Here is a 22500-nt window from a genome sequence, read left to right as displayed (position 1 = left end):
CACACACACACATATATATATATATATATATAGACATATATATGTAGACATATATATCTATAGATGTATGCATATGTGTGTGTGTGTGTGTGTGTGTGTGTGTGTGTGTGTGTGTGTGTGTGTGTGTGTGTATATATATATATATATATATATATATATATATATATATGTATATATATATGTAGGTATATATATATATATATATATATATATATATATATATATATATATATATGTATATATATATATATATATATATATGTATATATATATATGTATGTATATATACACACAGAGGTGCTATTGTAACCTGATAGTAACTTTTTTGCTGACTGTAATGGGACTTTTTTTACATTTTATTCACTGAGGAGCTTTTCTCCTCGGGTCCCTGCTGAAAATGAGCCAAAGCTCAGTCAGACTAACATGGTTAACACATGTAAAATAAGTAAATACATAAATAAATATATACATCTACATCTTTAAATACATTTCCTGTACTGTTGAATGACTGTGCTGGATGATATATTTGTGAAAACATCAAAGCTATGTATATCTGACATGGCTTAGTGGTAAATCACCATATATATATATATATATATATATATATATATATACATATACATATATATATATATATATATATATATATATATATATACAGGATCCTGGGTTTGAGTCTTACAGAGGCTGTTTATTTTGTTGCTGGGCAGAACAAGGGCCGTTGGATACAGAGTGATTAAGGCACTTTTAAGCAGTTGTAAGTGGGTTTGCGTGGGTTTGCGCAAAGGTAAGCCCTGCTAACTTCCAGTTACAGTTTTTTATACTCCATTTCTAAATTGCTTAACCTGTGTAGGCATTGCTTACCCCTGCGCAAATAGGCTTAAATCCCCTTTCTGCTGCTTAAAAGTGCTTACTCCTGCTTACCCCTGAGCTAATTTCTTTAAAAGAAATGAAAAAGGGTTGTTAGGAAAGTGGTGAAAAAGGGGCACAAGGGGGGAAAGGCAGTAGGGAAAATAGCTAGGGATGTGCATGAAGGGTGTAGGGAAGGTCCATATCTGCCCATTTCTGCTACAGCAACAGCTGTGCATATACACTGAATTTGGGGATAGATTTGGACACTCATACCCCTGAGAGACAAGTGAGGACAACAGTAATATGTTGTTAAGCCAATTAGAGCAGATTACATGTGTCCAGTGGACACATTTGCGAAATGGACAGCTATGTATGGGGTAAGATTGTTTTTGGGAATAGATTGCCTTTTTTTTTCAGGTGATAGTGGGATTGTGGGGAGGGATAGTAGGTATATTTGAGGAGGTAGGTTGGGTAGGTTAACAGACAAGACAAACAAGACCCATTACAGGAGCGGCATATGACACGTGGGGGTAAACACCTTGTTGGAGAGGGGTGTTAGGAAATTGGAAGCTCATGAGCCCCCTAGTGGAAAGAGTGGGACTGAGGTCCCCACCCATGGGCAGTCACCACTGCACCTTCACAGCCCCGAAGGTGGCTGTGCTGGGGGCTGAGTAGGAGGGCCAGGCCAACCCTCTAGTTGTGACACATGGCTCTCGAGCTGGCGTAGCAGATCTCTGACCTCACTGCGAAGCTCACTACGGACCATGACCTAGACCTGGCGATGAGTGACACGTTCCTGTCCGTGCCTGCTCTTGGGGGGGTGAGCCCAATCCCCTGAGGTGGTTCCACCTCAAGGTTGTGCAGGACCAACAGACAAGGAGGTCCTGTGTTGGGCCCCAGATGTGCTGGTGCTCGGTACCATGGCCAGTTGAGGTGGGACAGGTTTGTCCACCGGGACCGGCCTTACCAAACGTGCTATGGTGTTTAAATTTTATCAGCATATGTGGATTAGTAATAGTCAACACATTCCAGTATTAGGTATAACAGCATGCATAGATTTTCCCATTAACCCAAACACTAGATATAGAACAGTTGCATAGAAACAGAACACATGCATATATGGGACCACAGTGTTCATTACAACAGCATGCAGGTACATTGATAGTAGCATGCCAACAATGTGGGAGTATTGCAACATAGCACATGCATAGAAACAAATTTAAATAATTATCAAACAATAGGACATATGTCCCAACAGTAGAGTTAATTCAGCACATACCAGTTTATTGTTGCAGATATGGTGGGGGAGATGTCAATTAACAACTAGTATATTCCTGTAGTTTGCATTACTTTCCTAGTCAGTGCTGTGATCTGTACTTACAGGTATTAGTACACTACCCTACTGCCTTAGTTTGGACAGTGGTATGGCTGTCGACAGCTATATACATGAACTGGTTTTACCTTCAGTATACACCTCTTACCTGGTATACCTGTGGGGGCATTGTTTGTTAACACTACCTAACTCTTTCTACACATCTTACCAGATTCCAGGTTGATGTTATGCACATACCTGTCCATCTCTTTTTTGCACACACTCTGGGCATGTCTTCACCACATGCAGGTTGAACCGGGACATATTTTGACTAATGCCCTCTTAAACCTTTAGTGACTTGTACAATGACAGGCTTGTTTTAGTTGACATTTTCTAAATATGTACAGGTCTGACAGTCAGTTATATGACATGAAATGCTGCCTACATGTCAGAAATTAGCAAACTGATATGGCAGGGGGCAGGGTAATAGCCAGCAGATATGGGCCGAATAACTGGACATTCTGGACATTTCTGTACACTTTTGGGGTATGATTCTGCATACAGCTTACTACCACTCCCAGGATTCTAACCATGGCTGTGTCTGCTAAAAATAAAACACTGTCCATCACAGTTGAGTGTGCTATATAGGTATTGCTGTGTATCTCTTGTCTGATTTCTGTCTATAATTCTCCTGTGGCTTTACATTCTGACCTTGTAATTACAACACTCTTATACAGGATTTCCTAGACAGTTGTACTATGTAGTACAGTGTGGGTGACAGTGATGAGTAATACCTTATTATTCTGAACAACTGCAACACTAACAATGCTATACAATACCAGAGTAAACAGTACCAGTACAGGATATCAATATTTTATTTATAGGCACAGTGTTCCTCTCTGACAGACCTGTGGGAGCAATGTTTGTTAGCACTACCTGCATGTTGCCAAACAAATTACCAGTTTCCACATTAGTATTATGCACATATGTCTCACTCTGTTACTGTACACACTCTGGTCACAGCTTGACAACATGGTGGTGGAGATGGGACATACTTGGCTACTGACTCTCATAACATTTTGGGGGGTTGCTAGAGTGACAGGTTTGTTGTTATAGCTGTCTGACAATCAGTTGTATGTCTTGTTTGCTACCTAAGCCTCTAGGATCATCCCACTGATTTGCCAGGGGGACAGGGTGACAGGCAGCAGCTATGGGCCAATTTACTGGTAATTTTGGACATTTCTGTACACTTGTGGGGTATGATTCTGCATACAGTCTAATACCACTCCCAGGATTTGAACCATGGATGTGTGTGCAAAAATACAGTAGTTCATGTCACAGTTGAGTGTGCTGTTTGGATTTTGTTGTCTGCCTTTTAAGTGTTTTCTGTCTAAGTCTCTCTCAGTTGTACTATTTGACATCTTGGGATTACAACAGTCATATACAGACATTCCTACACAATTTATTTATGTAGCACAGTATGCATAACAGTGCTTACTACAACAGTACTATTAAGTGATTGCAACTCTACATTACCATATGATACCAGAGTAAACACATGCAGTCCAGCAGTTAGACCTAAATTGTCAGGCTATTATGCTTTTATTTACATACAACCAATATGAGACTCTTCCTGCCCTATTCTCTGGTGTATCCAGTACATGCCTTAAACAATACAGGTTTTATAGAGGCAATTAACTTACTACTACTTTTAGATTTATTTCCTATGACAGTACATGCAAGAGTATTACTAACTTGCCTTGCATCACAACTGCTGCAGTCTACAGCCATGGGGTTCCTGGTCCTCAGCCCGCTCACCTGCTGCTGTGAAAGACATAAGAGGAAGATTTAGCCATACCTAGCCATAATATTCATGAGCTGGCAATTATTAAACAGGTAGTGGGCTGACAACTGGGACATCCCTTGTCCTCCTAGCTTCTTGGATCCACTGATCCAAGAGATCCCCCTTTCTCCGCTTTAGGTCGGCATAGTGATGCCTGACCTGCTCACCATTTCAGGGTATGCCTGTGGCACTGGTGAAGTCATGGATGAGACGGTCCCAGGCTTACGCTTTGTATTGGGAACCCTGGTACTAACCCTGCAGCAGTCTCTGGTCATGGTCTTTCACAAGGAGTCCTGCCATGACTCTAGACTCCTGGATGCCCCAGTGCTGCACCTGAAAGTGCACACCCTCTCCCATTCCAGACATAGTGCCTACAAGGGGAAGCTACAACCAGTTATGAGATGTATTCCCACCTGTTGGGTTTAAATAGGGACAGTTTCCTGCTCTTTGCTGTGATTGGATCATTTTGAAAATGTTAAGCTATGGGCAAACCTGATTACCTAAGGCTGGTATTGCTTAAAGGGGTATACCAAATGGGCAGAATGTGTTAGCTGGCCTACACATTGCTTACACCTACTAAGCTGGGCTGTGCAATGCTTAGCATTGATTAATATTTAATTTGCATTATATTTGCATTGTGGCATTGATTTATTATTCATTACATGTTATATATGTGTTTGGTATCCATGATTCATTTATAAGTGCACTGTATGGGGTCCTTGTGTTTATTAGAGGATTTCACCACTTTGTTGCAATGACACCTTACATCTCAGCTTAATGTAGTACTCCAGTTCACATATTTATATCCTGTAGTAGGTTATACAATATAAAACTGTATATAGATACCTTTCAAATGTTCAGTTTGTATTTCCTATAGTGAGGATCTGTTTGGTGATACCTCAATCTTATGTACTGCTATGATGGCGTAGTGGTTAACTACTGTGAATATAGTGTACAGGGTCCTGGTTTCAAGACCTGCAACGGCTGTTTATTTTGTTTCTGGCCAGAACAGTGGCTGATGCATATAGATTGATTAAGGCACTTTTAAGCAATTGTAAGCAGGTTTGCGCGCGTTTGCACGATGGTAAACAATGCTAACCTCTGGTTAAATATGCTTACAGAGAGTTAGCTTCAATATTGCTTAAACTGTGTGTGCATTGCTTACCCCTGCGCAAATGGGTTTAAACCCGCTTACTACTTCTTAAATATGCTTACTCTTGCTTACTACTGTGTACTCCCACTTACCACCGCACTAATTTAGACAGTAAGGTCTAATGGTTCTTGGGAATGTGGTGGATTTAGAAACTGTATGAATTTATCATTCATTATACATTTTACCTTCCATTTGTTTTCTTGATTCCTGTGTACATATACTGTATGGGGCACTTGTGATTATCTGTGGACTTTACAACATTATGACAATGACACCTCACATCTGCATTTAATGCAGTACTCCAGTTCATAAATATATGTTATGTCATAGGTTATGCAACAAAATCAATTGATCATAAAGTGATTTGACATGGAAAATGGATTGTACTGGAGTGGGACTTGAACCGGGAATGATTGCCCATAAGGCGAATGCTCTGCCCACTACACTATTGCCGTACTGCTTCATTTGCATAGATCTTGCTTTCTATCCTCTTGTGCCATTTAAGCTGCATTAACTGTAGCTAAGCGATGGGCAAATCCATGCACCTACAGTTAAATTTAATCTGTTTTATAAAAAAAAAAAAAAACTTGGGGGGATGTTGCTGGGGGTATGCAAATACCTATGAGCGGTCTCGCTCATTCTTATTCATACACTGCTGTTCTTCATTGCAGGGGCATGTATATTCTGAGAGCTCTGCTCTCTGACACAGCCCCTGAACTTGTACACTCTCCATGTCTGTTTAGGAGCTCAGGCAGCATGCCATCATTAATATGCATGGCGCACTGCCGTCCTGCTCCTAAATGGCCACCTCTGTGCAAGACCAAGCTAGTTCTGCATGGAAGGATAGTGAATCCGGGGGCAGTGTCTAAGAGAAAAGTTGCAATAGCAAAGAACAAGGCATCAGAAGTACTCTACCAGCTTCTGGAAAGTGACTTAGTAGATGACAGAAAGAAACTCTATCAGATTGCAAATCAAAGACAGAAAGGTAAAGAAGATAGTCAGACACTCTTCACAAGGGATGCCAGCAACAACCTTCTTAGCAGTTCACACAACATCAAAGGTAGAGGGAAGCACTGTTTACAGCAGCTTTTGAATGAAATAAAACCCCATAGGAGCAGTACTGCCACAGACATAGCCTCCAGTGAAAGGTGGAGATGAAGAGCCCATACTACAAGAAGTAAGAACATCACTAATGTTATTTGAAATAGTGAATATTATAACACAGATAAAAGAACTGGAAGTAAGATCTTTAAAACAGGTAGGAGCAAATCACATAAAAATGGAAATTGTGGGAACACTACATGCAGTGTAATGTTTTGAAGGAGGAGGAGCAAAGTTTAAGGAGAGGCAGAAATTGAGCAATGTATATAATGTTGGATTGGTGATAATAATTTATAAGAATGCATGTAATGCATAGTTTTTTAGCTGTGAACATGTTAACATGGTTTGTTTTCTTCTGTATAAATATATGTTTGCCTATGTCTTAAGTGATAAAAAAAGATAAAAAAAAGAAGTAAGAACAGTACTAAGGAAAATGAAATCAGTGAATGCAGCAGGCTCAGATGATGTCACAGCAGATATGATCAAGATGTTGGCTGAGATATGGGTGAAATGGCTCCTAGGGGTACTCATATCAGTATGGAGAGAATGCACATCCCAGATGACTTGAGAATAAGCATATTAGTGTAGGTGTACAAGAACAAAGGGGACATCCAGAACTGTGGGCAATACAGAGGTATGAAACTCCACTCACACTGCATGAAAATTCTGGAGAAGGTGATTGATAAATGAATACACACAGTAGTAGAAAGTAAGGTGAGAGATAAGAAGTTCAGATTCAAATCAGGATGCAGCACAACTGATCTAATGTTTGCAGTGAGACAGATAGCTGAGAAGAAGATAGAGAAGAGTCCAACTAGGCATTCCTAGACTTGGAGAAACAAAGGCAAGGTCCCAAGAAACATGATTTGGGCAGTCCTGTGGAAAGAGAATTACTGCAGACTATGTACAAGGACCCAATAACTCAAGTATAAGCAGGGTTCATTCTCACAAGGGATTCTCAGTGGGAGTGATTCTGCATCAGGATTCAGCTCTGTGCTCACTGCTATTCATAATGGTAAGGGACTAAATTAGCAAACAGGTCAGAAAGGACAGATCAACAAAGTTGCTGCATGCAAACAATGTGGCATTACAAGCAGACTCTGAGTAAGAACTGCAGCAAAGGATAGGGGGAATGGAATGTGAAACTAACAGCACATGGGCTGTAACTGAATACAGATAAGACAATTGTAATAGCAGAAAATGAAGGAAATCAGAAGAAACTGAGAACTGAGATATAATGGTAAATAGTGGAACAGGTTAATAGCTTCAAGGATCTGATATAGTTGGGTGAGGAGAAGGGAAGTCTGAATGAGGAGGCCAAAGCTGGAATTAGATCGGCTGAAGCCACCTGCCTGGCACAGAATGCCAGGGGTAGTGAATGACAGAAGAATGCTAAGGACCTGAAAAGTAAGCTGTACAAAACAGTGGTGCGACCAGCACTATTGTACGTCACAGAAACCTGGGCAGTAAAAGGAGAGCAAATGAGGAAGCTAGAGGATGCACACTGTGAGAAAGATGAAGAAATGAGGACATTAGACTGGAAGCCAAATAAGCTCCTATTACATAGAAAGTCATGGAGAACACATTACAGTGGTTCAAACATGTGCAGAAAAGCAGAAAGCAATCCGGAGAAGATGATTTGGGACAGATAGGAAGAAGGAAAGAGGAAATGAGGGCATCCAGTAAAGAGATGGTTAGATTGTGTGAGAAAAAAACTGTGACAGTCAGGCATGAGTGTCAAAGAAGTTAGGGGAGTGGCATTGAATCAAGAGATGTGGCAATATTTGCCACAACTGCCCCATGTAGAGATTGGGAAAAAAGGGGGGTGATGTTGCTGATTATGATAGCTGTTTGAGAATAAGCAGAATGAAACTGCTCTATAAGAGCAATGGGAGAATGACTGAACTGGAATTCTTAGTTTTTAGAAGTGTAGATGAGGCACAGTTTGAGACAGAATTCTCAACTTTGAATGAGCCCCTGTCACAACAGACCAGATCTGCTCCGAGAATTACCCTACCCTGTCAAGTACAGATCTGGTCTGAGAATTACACTGCCTTGCCATATAGAATGCCAGGATATTGCAAGACTAACTAGCTCAATGGAAGTACCTGATGAAGCTTTGATAGCCAATTGGTGCATATAAGACCTGCAAACTTTCTTGGTACCACATAACATAATCTTGGTCTTTGAGTCATTAAATAAAGAAAATAAATGAGCATTTTGAGATCGATTTTTTGAGATGTGTAACAGCCTGACAGAATTACAGCTGCTATTACAGAAAGGTACTAAGTACAGAACCTTGCAGTACACTAAATCTTATATCCCTTTCAGGGAAAAGTATGTCACTGCACGTTTATGCATCTATCCGTTAGGTGGCTGTTGTACCAGCTGACAGCATGAATTGTTCCAGTAGTTAGGGACCTAAAAACATATGTAGTCAATGACATGTCCTTCAGTCACCACATATCCACTATTATAAGTGCTTTTTCATTGCAAAGCTTATTTCTAAGGGTGTAGCACCTAAGTCCAGGGATGTGATCATTCCAATGTATTCTGCACTCATCAGGTCAGTCATCGAATATAATTTGGTATATACATTTCAAAACATTTAACACAACTCAAATCCTACAGCACTTTCTTACCAAGACAATAAAGAGTGTAAATTATACAGACTGCCTAAAAGCTGTGTCCCTCATCTTTGTGTCATACAGGCTATGGCGTAGTGATCTCTGCCTTGCATGCATATTCTCAGCAGACCCTATCCTATCAGACCTACTACACATTTACAAGTCCAATAGGGGCATAAAAACCCACTCAAGAGATCTAAATCTTTTTTTTTTCTAGCCATAATATTTTAAGTACAAATAACCCAGAGATGAGCAGATCTTTTAAATGATGCAACTATCCATGGTGGACAAGGGTGTTAAATCAGGGATGAATTTGCAGTTACTGATCCATTTGTCAAGATTACATTTGAATAGCATAACAGAAGAACTTTGGTTTACGTGGAAAGGAAGATGATTCGAAAGAAGCAGCATTCTCTGTGATACATATCTATCCATCAAACATGTTCTATTTATCTTGTGAAAGAGATTTAGATCCTGAAACCATAGTAACAAAAGATCAAAATGCTGAAGACCACAGTGTCTAAAAATCTTGAATACTGAATTCCCCTACCAGTGCTGACAGTGGAAAGATTGCTAACGTGGGTACTGCGGGGGGGGGGGGCAACTTTGGGAGTTCGATATTGTGGTCTTCAGCATTTTGATCTTTTGATATTATGATTTAGGGATTATGGGTTTCAAGCATGGGAGCTACAGGACTGTGATAGTGAACTGCAATAAATATTTGTTGTAATACACTACAGATAATCTATGAAAAATGAAGACACATAAGGAAACATGGGATGTGGATTTAAAGAAGAAAGATATGCACATATTGCAAGTCTTGTGGATATATGGATATATTTGACATCACTGTGTCTTGAAATATAAGAGTATAGAAAAGTTCACCCTGAGGAATATCTGTATGAATGTGTGTGTGTGCGTGTGTGTGTGTGTGCGTGCGTGCGTGTGTGTGTGTGTGTGTGTGTGTGTGTGTGTGTGTGTGTGTGTGTGTGTGTGTGTCTATGTGTGTACATATATAAACAGGAGGTGCAGCAATTTTTCTAAAAGGAACTCCAAAATGTTGAAACTTCCAAGTTCTCTCTTGAAATAAGCAATGGATTTTATCCTATGAAAGAAATAACTCAGAATCAAAAGTAATATTTTTAGGACTTTAATCAGCCTAGGGTAATTTGATAAAATATTGAACAAAGTGCAGAAATGTGTTTGTTATCCATAAAAATCAGCTAGAGAACTTAGTTCACTGTTTCAAAAACGTATTTTGTACATTGCATTTAGTACTCTGCCTATTTTACCAGGACTTGTAGATATGGAGTAGACTAATAAGAGGTCACACAAAACAATGGTGATGTCTTTGACTGTCTTCTTGTGAATTAGAATGGTGACAAGGTATGACAGAATGGCACAACATGGCAGGAAACTGTCCCTTTGCTGACATATGTTACTCATTAACTGATTCCTTTTGTACTCCACTCCACTGGCATGCCACCCAGTGATTCATGAAAAATATTAATTCAGTTAAGTGTAAAGTCATAGTTAGAGAAATTAGCACATTGCAGTTATTATATCTCCTGTTGTTAGAGTTCTCACTGGCAGGAGCAAATCAATATCACTGTGGGAATGGATAAGTGGCTGTGATAGCAGGTCTGTCTGCTGCACAGAAACTCTGTTACAGGAAGTTTTTTTTTTTTAACATCTACATCTCTGATGTTATTACTCAGTTGTGCATCAGAAGCAGAAGAAGATGAGTGGATTTAAAAGCACTGCATCACCTGTAGATACATGGTTCTAATTCTGTAACTTACAGTATATAGCTGGAATCAGCCTGTACACAGATATTGCAGCTCTGATTCCATAACCTATATAGCTGGAATCAGCCTGTTCATAGATGTCCCAGTGCTTCTGAACTGCATATGATCTCGGAGGAGTGGTAATTTGAATGTGTGCAAAGTGCGTGGACTTCTGTGGTTCACAACGAGGTGAGAACATGTACATCCTTTGACCCATTATGTAACAGTCTTCATGATTCATACAAGGCCTTGGTGCATGATTCTACAATAAAGTAGTCCTTGTCCTTGGGACATACTGTTGAGAAATCCTAGCATTAGTAAAAGAATGAACCAAAAGTCACATAATCAACACCAAAATTAAAAAAAAAAATCATCATGGATTAATTAAAACGTTAAAGAATAAATCAAATTTAAGTCCAGTCCCTTCGGTAAGAATGACCACTTGCTAAAGACATTATGCCTTTTAAAAGGAGAACTGCATTCTATATTATGGACAGAATGGACAGTAAGGGTAAAGACACAAGATGAAATGAAATAAGTTGCACAGTCATACGAGATAGAGAAAGAAATGCCTACATCCCAACTGAAAGTTCTAACAGAGATCTTCTAAAATAGAAATGTCATGTAAATGCACCATATTAATAGAAGAAAGAAACAACCCCCCATATCTTTAAGGGCTCATTAAAACATAATGTTTTAAAAATTAAGATATGCACATGAAAAGTAAAAATTAAATGGAAAACAAATAATACATAGAATAATAAAATCAAATGAGGACAAAGAGAAGGCAATTGAGTAATCCGTTACCAAAATACAAATACTAAAAATGGAAAATGCAAATTCAAGCCAAAAGGTCAAACGTACACAATGCAAAAAGTGTGACCAGTATCGCTAACTGTAAAGACTGCTGCAGCATTGACAAAAGTGAATCCACCCATTGAAACTGTGGACCTCTTATCACTCTTATCAGGGTCTTTGACATCCCTCCTTTCTTCAGCAATAGTGAATAATACTGAACAAAATAGATGAGAGGATGTCTTGAAATATAAAGGTTGGATTGTACCAGTCTTTTCAATACATAAGGAAATATAAACAAAATCTCAGAAAGGAGTGACTTTTCCCCTGCCTGTAATTCTTTCTAATTTACAGACTACCCTAACATAGTTTTCCACTAGTGGAAGCATCAGCGCAGATAGTGGTCTCAATGACCTCGGTAAACGGTAACCTATTGGAGAGGGTCATTCCATTTAGCCATGTGCTTTTTCACAGATATGCCTGCAGCAACCAATTTATACTACTGATTGATTTAGAGAGATCCATGTTCACATAAATTACCACAACTGGCCATAAAATATAATACTGTCAAAAGATGGCAGTTACCCACTGACTTCAATTGAAGAAGCTGCAGTGAAGGAAAGATCAGGGAAGACATGAAAGTGGGAAGGAGAGATTATGTGTATATTTGTGGAAGTAGATATCTATATCTGTATGGGCATAAGTGGAATAGTAGGAGTACGTGTGTGTGTGTGTGTGTGTGTGTGTGTGTGTGTGTGTGTGTGTGTGTGTGTGTGTGTGTGTGTGTGTGTGTGTGTGTGTGTGTGTGCGTCTGCAATTGCAATGCGTGGGCTACTAGTATGCATTACTGCCATCGGGTCTATATTACAACACCAAAACGGAGAAACACCAAACACCGTTTCAGCAAATTTCAGCAACACATAAATAGCGAAATGCAAGTTCAGCAAATGGCCAGATCACTGATTTTTTTCCTAGGGAAAAAAATTGGTAGGCCAACCAGACACAACACACCAGTTCAAACATTACAAAGGGGGGGACTTCACCCCCATACCCCCCAATGTGGGGGGCTGTGGCTCCCACACCCCCTTAACTAAATATACCAACTCCGTAATCGCACTACAGTAAGGAAAAGGCAAATTCACGATGACAGACGAGCAATATTTTTCCCTAGGAAAAAAATTGCTGCTCTGCCCGTTCTCTGAACTTGTAGTTCACTATTTATGTGTAGCTGTGTTCTGCCATTTCAGTTCCATAATATAGACCCCTGCCATCACAGGACAGATAAAGGTACAAGGATTTGATTCAGAAACATGTAAATGAGCTGATAATGAAGTATTCTTCAATGGGGCAAAAGCTGCCTCTAAAATGCATTTTTCAGAGATCTCATAAATTAAACTACCCATGATAGAGAAGTTAGAAGAACACAAGGGCTTTGTCTGATTCCCAGTAAATCTCATTAGAGAGATAGTATTAGATAATATGAGATAGTAGGGAAATATGGCTCATAAATGTTTAGTGCTTTAATGAATGTTTTGAAATACAAATTAGGATAACAATTGCCTGGTTATTTTATCAGCTATTACCCTTCCAAAAATAAAGAAAATGATAAAAGGTCATACAGAACATGGTTAATCTTAAAAAAAAAAAGAATAGAAAAGAAAAAGTAGCCAAGATATTGACAGATGTATCAGTGATGATAATAGGAAATGGAAAAGTGCAGTAACTGGTAAGTTGTAATTACATATAAATAAAAAAAAACTGAAAATCCCACAATAACGGAAAATTATAGAGGTGTTTTCAATCTTTAAGATTAAAAATGAAAATCACATATGATACGTATAAGGATTTGTACGTTTTAATACAACATCCTTACTAATATAGAAATGCATAGTTTGAGTATTGCAGGGTGAATCAGGAAGGTACATAATTCTAGGAAAAATGTATTTTCTTATTAAGAACAACCTCTGTGTAATGGCTGCAGTACAACAATTTGCAAATAACTTGGTGAAACAAACTTAGCCAAAGCTCCAGACTGGTACTTTTCACTAAGATGCTAGTAAAGCTTTTATTTATTTATTTACTTATTTATTTATTGTAATTATTTATTTATTTTAATTATTTTTTGTATTTGTTTACCAAGGTTGTGATCAATATTGATCAATTTCATTCTCAGCCCCAGAGAAATATAAAATATTTCACAAACAAAAAATACAGAAATGTAAGCAACAACAGAGTAGTTCAGGCTAATTACATAGAAATAACTGTGTATATAGTGCACAACCACAATGCAATGTATAATCAAGCAGAATGTAATGCACAATATATACATTAGCTTCTAATGTGGGTCAATTTTAAGTGAGTCTTAAGAGAGAACAGACTCAGAAAAGAGATAGATTCAGTGATATGTCCTGTGTTGAAGAAGGAGCATTTGGCTCGGATGAAGAAGTGTTTTTTGAGTTGCATTCCAAATTTGGAGTAAGGGTTGATTTCCTTCATGTCGACAGGGAGAGCATGCCAAAGAGTAGGTTCCTGAGATGAGAACACATGAACAATGTTATGTAGCATGGTTCAGGAAGTAATGAGAGTTGGCGTGGCTTGTGAGTAGTGTCTCAATTTGTGTGAGGAGTTCTTGTTCATGAATTTTAGCTGCATGGGGAGTAAATGTATGGAGCCAAATAATTTGTAGACATTAGATCCTAAAAGTAAAGTTGAATCTTAGTTTTATGGGTATCAGTTTGGCTGTTTCTAGGGTAATGCAGTGATGCTTACAGACAATAGAGTACATAATGAATTGGCAGATGCAGTTAATGATAGTCTGGGGTGTGGCAATGTTTTTCTTGGAGGCAAAAGCAAAAATTGGGAGCCCATATTTAAGTTGAGAAAAGAGAACTCCTTTGCCAATGGCTCTTCTGGCTGCTTGAAATAGAAAAGGGGATATATTTTGGTCCAGAAAATGAGGAAGTTTATTTTGGCTCTCACATTGTCTGCATGGAAATGGAAGTTTAGTAACTGATCAAGCCATAGTCCTAGATATTCGAAGATGGAGGCTGTCTGTGTGGAATGGTTATGTAGGCTAAAGATAGTTAAAAAGTCAGGCGCTTGTTGAATTTTCTGTGGAGTTCCAAAAATCATAGTTTTGACCTTGGTGGGGTTGAAAAGTAGTTTATGTTTTATGCGTCATCAGTGATGCTTGTGTAAGTCTGACTGGAGTTGGCTTTGAATGTTGGTGTGAGAGTGACCTGATCTCTAAATGATCATATCATCAGCATAGAAGATAAGTGGGAGACTGGGGAAGGCACAAGTAAGTCTATTAGTGAATATGGAGAAGAGGAGGCGGCAAGAATGGATCCTTGTGATACACCTTTGGTAATAGTTACAGATTCTCATCAGGAAGATCCTATTTTAAATCTGAATTGACTGTCAGTGAGGAAGGTTTTAAATCAGGGAGTGGCATCTGGACTGATACAAATTTCAGTTCATTGGTTTTGGAGAAGATAATGGTCAATAAGGTCAAATGCATTTTCCAGGTCTATAAATAGGGCACCTGTAAGGAGGCCACTATCAGAGTTTGGCAGAATGTCATCAGTTAGGGGCCAAAGTGGTGTTATAGTACTTCATCCAGGCCAAGCACTATGATTTTTGGAGGAGAGCAGGTGGTACTGCTTAATACAGAGAGAGAGAGTTGCATATTGACTACTTTTCAAAGAGTTTGCCCAGAACTGGAAGGATGGATTTGCATGGAAGTGAGAGGTATCTTTTGAGTTGGTTTGCTTTGGGAGCGGTTTAATTAGAGTTGTTTTCCAAATCTAAAGCATGATGTTTTGTGTGAGAAATAGATTATATATGTGGGTGAGAGGAAAATGTAGATGTTCTCTGCAGTGATATATGAACCAGGGGTTCATGTTGTCAGATGTAGGAAGGATGTCAGTAGAAATATTTTAAGAAGAATAGTGACTCGTTTGGGATGTATTCATCTGAAGTGGAAGAGAAGTATGGATGGCAGTGAGGTGGCCAATGCATGATCTGTGAGAGGTGTAGAATTGTTGATGGGAGATTGCTAAATTCTTTAAGGAAACTCTCTGGAGAAAGCTTCACTGTACCACATCGAATGGTGTTTGTAAACAGGGTATCACAAGGAGGTTTTCTTCTTGTAAGTAAGTAACCACTTTCTGGAATGTAGGAGGCTCCTTTGTTTCTTTGTTTGGAGATTTCTTTTGTGCCTTCTGATGGGCTTCTTGGCTATGTTAGACAAGACTATAAAGTTGGTGTTGTCAGTTGTGATTGTCTCTTTCCATTTTTGGTGTGCTTCATCCCTTAGAATTAAAAGATGCTTGAGTTCATTGGACATTCATTCTGTTTTGGTGGGTTTACAAAGCCTGTGGATAAGTAGAAAAAGTTGTCTTGCAGAAGAAGTAAAACGTCGGTTAGGCTTACAGATACTGTGTTAGGGTTATGTCAGGAAAATGTATGGTTCCAGTTGTGGGCTGTGAGAAAGGTTCTAAATTCATCTTTACCTGTGCTACTTTGATTGCTGAAGCCTCATAATATTGGGAGTGGTTTTATAGGATGGTTGACAATTTTAATGGTGACGGGGCAGTGGTCACTTAGTGATGGTGGCAGAATGTTTATATCAGAGATGGGGTTTTTCATGTTTGAAATAATCTGGTCAAGTGCGGAGTTTTAGGAGGACATGAGGTTAGGTCTTGCTGGTTCTTTTAAGAGTTGAAGGAGACCAAGGTCTGCTAGGAAAGTATCCATGCTGAATGAAAGGGGGCCAAGATAATTAAGAATGAAGTCACCTAGCATGATTATTTTATTATTTTTGGGACAGTTATTGAGGATGTTAGTGATGAGTGGTTTGAATTTACCTAGGGAAGCAGGGGGTGGTAGATATGCTGTAGTGATCAGTAATGGTTTTGTCTTTGTCAGTTGGAAATTTTAGAAGAATCCAGTTTAGACTGGAGTCTGAGAAGGAGTTCCCTTGAGCAATGACATTTAGGTTAGGTTATTTTTGTACAAAAATTAGAGAACCTCTTCCTTAATGTTTGCCTGGTCTGTCATTATTGACATACTTGTAGGAGTTTAGAAATTGTTGGAAGTTGGGGGAGTATTTTTTTACCCAGAATTCTGTGACTGCTAGAATAAAGCACTTATGTGATCTAGCTTGTTTCTGATACAATGTGCAATGAGGAGGGCAGAGGCCAGTGTAGGAACAGAGTAGTTCTGATGTTGAAGAAAAGGAATGATTTTGACAGTGGTGAGCTAGGGAATAGGTTTGGTCTGATTACTGTGGGTTTGTGGCTTGCTGGTGAGGAAGCTATGGAAGCAGTGGTAATACATAATGATATGATAATTGGTTGTGCAAGTGTTTTATGAAGATATTTGTTATTAGTAGCACTAGGTGGGGGAGGTGAAGATGAAAGAAAAGGAAGTAGAACACGGTAAGTTGTGGAAAGAGGAACATTCTACTGATTGGATATGTGTTGTGTTTGTACAGGAAGTAGTAAATGGGATTTAAGACTTCCAGCAATACTGAAGTACTAACTATAATGGCAGAGAGATAAGAGGGTTAAGTGATTTTATGGTGGTGTCTTTTAAGAGGTGTGTCTTGAGGGTAGGACAGTGGATGGAGAACAGAGTACATATAATGGGTGGTCTGGGGTAACTGTAGAATTGGAAGTGGGAGGAGAACAAAGCATGCCACAACTCCCACTATCTTTAATTAGTCAAGGCCTGTGTCTAGCAGTGATCTCAAAAAGGGTAGGTGAGTACAAATGCATGAGTTTTTTTTTCAGTATAAGAGCTTGGAGAAAAGATGTCAATGCTAATAACTGAAAGACAGTAAAGCAGCTTATGTTGTTCCACCACTTTAATGGGGTAGGCTACCATAAAGGGGATGTACCCATTCAGATGTAAATATTTTGAAATGAAGAGTCAAGCAAAGAGCAGCCATAAAGACACCCCCTGCCTTAACATAGTTATAAAAAAAGGAAATATAGAAGTGAAAGACACTAAGCACAACTGGCAGGATAAGTTGGCATCATGAGTCATAGGCTCTTCCTCAAATTAAGCCAATTGAAAATAAACTTATGTACAGATGCATTCATACAAAATTATAAAAAGATAGGAACCTAGATGATAAGGGTTGGAAATGAGGGAGCAGTCGTCTGTGTCATACAAAAATAATTATAATATACAGTAATAGGACAACGTTTATTTTCAGTTCATACAGAAACCTCAGTCTAAGTTTAATAACAGTAGACTGTACAGCCAATATGTGATAATAAAATAAATTAAATTAATGTGGGACAAATAGAGCAATACATGTATTACAGGGTAAAATCTGGTCAATAAAAATGTGTTCCCTTTGATATACAGAAAGTAGGTTTGCAGGGTTTGTGATAGTGCAAATGATGATTGTCATATGAGTTACAAATAAAGATATAGAGCATTGTAAAATATATGAACCATGGTGCAAAGACATTTAACCTTGAAGAGTATCTTAATTGCATAAGAAAGGAAGCATTCAAATGGACAACTTGCAAAATAATATTTGTATACATCATTAATAAACACGGTGCACAGTATGCATCAAATACATTAACAATCCCCTGGATTCATTAAACTCCGTGCAGGAATAGTGCTATTCCTGCACGGACTGGATCGTACCCATGTAGAACAGCAGCGCACCTTGGATATTAATGAAGGTGTGCTGCTGTATTCTCCACATGGGCACAATTTGTGTATGAGCGCAGGGGGTGTGTTGTGCATTGCTCACACAGTACACATGCCCCCTGCACAAAGCAACTAACAGTATCCGCGGACACTGTTATCATAACATAACAGCGTCCACGGACAAAATACACTACAAATCACATGAAATCACAGCTTCCCACAATGGTCCAGCAAAGATAATGTCCAGAATTCTATGCCAGTGTACATTCTGGTATACCAAATAAGTAAGTATGTTCCTAAGAGGAACATTTAAACCAATTCCCCCATATATAATGTAGTTGTCCTGATGTCCTGCCCTAAGATGTAGAAAGCAATGTGCATACCCCTACAGTAAATAAAAATAAAACATGTTTAATTTTCTTTTTTTTTTCTGGCCCCAATAAAGTTTAAGCGTAGCTGAGCAGGTATGTGCATCACACAGCTGTGTATAGCATAGCTGAAACATCCGAAGGCGCTAAATAGAAACATACAGCCAAAACAGTCCATGTGAAATAATGGACTGGTTAGAGCATTTGCTTAACATTCAGGCATTTACAGTTTGAGCCCCAATGCAGTCCATTAATATTTATATGTGACAATAGCACTAAAAGTTTTTTTTTATAAATAGGTAGTGAATAATATATATTTGTTAACGAGTGTACTGCAACAAGTCCAAATGCGAATTGTCAGTGTAGTACAGATGTGAAACCCCCATATAAACACAAGTGTCCCATACAGTATAGCCACAAAATAATATAATGTAATGAAAGCACATAGGGGGGTGTTATGGAAGGGAAATATATATATCATAAGATGTCATTAAGAAGGAATCAACCCCACAATCCTAATAGTCTATAAAATGAAAGCTGAACAATGCTAAATTATGCTCAGCTGTGCTTAGAGTAAGCATTGCTTAAATTTCTATGCTTAGCAAGAATTAGCATAGCTAAGCAGATTTGCACACTAGTAAGCAGTGCTTAGCATATACCCATTTAAGCAATGCTTATCTGTGCTAAGCGGGTTTGCCAATCACTTAGGTTAGATCAGCATATTCAAAGCCATCCAATCACGGCAAAGTGCAGGAAATCAACCCTATTTAAACCTTGCAGGTGGGAATACAGCCCATAACCAGTTGTAACTCATCAATGCGGGCACTATAGCTGGTGTTGGTAAAGGTGTGTGCTTTCAGGCGCAGCACTGGGGCATTCAGGAGTCCAGGGTTATGGTTGGACCCCTAGTACAAGACCATGAAGGGAGACTGCTGCAGGACTAGTACCAGGGCTCCCATTACAAAGCGGAGGCCTGGGACCATCTCACACATGATCTCACCAGTTCCACTGGCATCCCTCAGACTGTTGACCAGGTCCAGTTCCACTTTTCTCACCTGAAGCCTAGGAAGTGGGAGGTCTTGGAACAGTGGGTCCAAGATGCACAAGCAGGGAATGTCCCAGATGTGTGTAAGTATCAGCATCAATAAGTGTTTTCCAAAGTCTAGCCTGTGTATGCAATAGATAGGTATGCATAAATGTTTCTCTATCCCCTGTACAGTTGCAGATGAGAGGACTGCGAACATGTATGTCCATTCCAGCAGGTTGCTAAGGCTGCATTGTGAGGCTGGTGAGTACAAATCTAGTTTCTAGTATTCAGAGCAAATAAATAGAAAGGAATAGAATGTCACCTGTCAGTATTTAAAAATGGGAATGGTTTGTACTGAATAAACAAGACATTAGCAGAGTAATAGTGATGTACAGGGTATATATCAATAAAAGTGTCAGTACCTGTCAATAAAAGTCAAAATTCCCGGACTGGTTGTGTTTACTTTGGTATGTGGTGGTATGAATTGAAATGTGTACAGTTTCTGCACAGCAACTATAACTCTGAAAGCATTAAATAATCAAGGCTTATCTGGCAAAGATCGTGGAGTTGTAAAACAGGTGATTAACTATATGAAATGTTCTATGCACCAAGATTTGATACCTGAATAGGAATGTTGTGTTAACCAGTATTTTCCAGACTGTGTTATGCCAAAGTATGAATACACAGTAAAAGAGCTATCTGCCATGTATGAATGTCAGAATTACAAGGTCAGATTATACAACCAAGCGAGTATTAGACAGAAAACAGTCAAACAAGAGACAACAGTTTCTCAATAGCTCAGTTTGATGAAAGACAATCTTTGTTCTGTTTTTTGCAAAAACAGGCACGGTTCAAATCCCGAGATTGGTAGTAAGATGCATGCATAATTTCACCCAGGAATATGTGAATATGTGTAGAAACAATCAGGTAGTGTTAACAGAAATTCCCTCTACAAGTCCGCCAGTTAAGAAAAGGTATGTCTTAGCTGTAAGAAGGCTGTACTTATACACTGTGTACAACACCCACTGTCCAACGCCAAGGCTGCAAATGACAGCAAAATAAGTACATACACTAAGTAGTCTCCTCCATGAAATGTACCTCAAGTGTCACGCTATCACACCTAGTGGTAACTGCTGCCCACACCCAGGGTGACCGATAGAAATCAAGGCAAGTATGGCAGTAGCACACACACACACGTACACACACACACACACACACACAGTACAATTGCACATATGTAACCCTGACTATGTGAATATGGGTAGAAACAGTCAGGTAGTGTTAACAGAAAATTTCTCCACAGGTCTGCCAGGTAAGAAATGGTATAAATTAGCTTAATAAGGCTGTAATTATACACTGTGTACAACACCCACCATCCAACCCCAAGGCTGCAAATGACAACAAGTTAAGTATATACACCAAGTAGTCTCCTCCAAGAAATGTCCCTCAAGTGTCACGCTGTTATAGCAAGTGGTCACTGCCACCCACACCCATGGTGAACAATAGAAACCAAGGCAGAGTATGGCAGTAGCACAGACACACACACACACACACACACACACACACACACACACACACACACACACACACATACACACACACACACACACACACACACACACACACACACACACACACACACACACACACACACACAGTATGAGTGCACATATGTAACCCTGACTATGTGAATATGGGTAGAAACAGTCAGGTAGTGTTGACAGAAACTTCCTTCACAGGTCTGCCAGGCAAGAAAATGTATAAATTAGCTGTAAGAAGGCTGCAATTACACACTGTGTACAAACATACCATTGCCCAACCCAAGGCCATAGGTCAATGCAAAGTGAGTTAATACCTGTAGAATAATGACTAGAGCAATGATCACTAAAGTTGTGAGCAATTGAAGCCTATACAGTTTTAATTGACATCTCTCTCTCTCCCTCACCCTATCTGCACTAATAATCTAAACACATAAATCAATGGGTATGTTTTTCACCAAACCTACTGTTGGGACATGTGTCCTATTGTTCTACAAATATATAAACATTTCACTATTAATGTTCCCTGTTCAAATACTATCATTGGTGGCCTGTTGCTATCAATGTAACCTGTATGCCATTATAATGCCCACTGTGGTTCCATATATGCTTGTGTTCTGTTTGCTATGCAACTGTTCTAAATCTGTTGTTTTGGGTTAATGGGAATGCCTTGCATGCTGTTATAACTAATCCTGGTATGTGTTTTTCATGACTAACCAACATATGTTATAAAATTGCAATGCCATAGCATGTCTGGGAAGGCTGATCTTAGTTGATACCCCTGTCCTGCCTCAACCGGCCATGGCACCAGACCCCAGTATGTCTGGGGCCCAACCCGGGACCTCCTCATCTGATGGTTCTGCACCACCTTCGGGTGGAACCACCTGAGGAGATGGGCCCCCTGGGAGTGGAGGCAGACAGGACACTGTCACCTGTTGTCAGATCCGGGGATTGGTGGGTAGCAAACTTTGAAAGGAGTACGGAGATCTGCTACACCAACTTGTGGGCTGCATGGTGCATCTTGAGAGTCTTGAGATGGCCCCTCCAGCCCCTGGCACCCCCACCTGCTGTCTTGTCTGTCTTGTCTGTCTTCCTACCCAACCTACCTCCTCAAATATACTTACTATCCTTCCACAACATCCCACTCTCACCCCATACATAGCTGTCCATTTTGCACATGTGTGGACACATGTAATCTGGTCTAATTAGCTTAACGACACATTACTGTTGTCCTCACCCCTCTCTCAGGGGTTTGAGTGTTCAAATTTGCCTACAAATGCACAGCTATTGTTGTATCAGAAATGGACAGCTATGGACCTTCCCTACACCTGTTCTGCACATCCCTGGCTATCTTTCATATTGTTTTTTCCCTCTGTGTGCCCCCTTTTTCACCACTTTCCTATCACCCCTTTTTTCTTTTCT

The sequence above is a fragment of the Protopterus annectens genome, chromosome 4.part1, assembly GCF_019279795.1.
Source record: "Protopterus annectens isolate FY-2018-M chromosome 4.part1, PAN1.0, whole genome shotgun sequence".
NCBI classification, from domain to species: Eukaryota; Metazoa; Chordata; order Ceratodontiformes; family Protopteridae; genus Protopterus; species Protopterus annectens.
The sequence above is the reverse complement of the archived record's forward strand: the minus strand, read 5'-3'. Positions refer to the sequence as shown.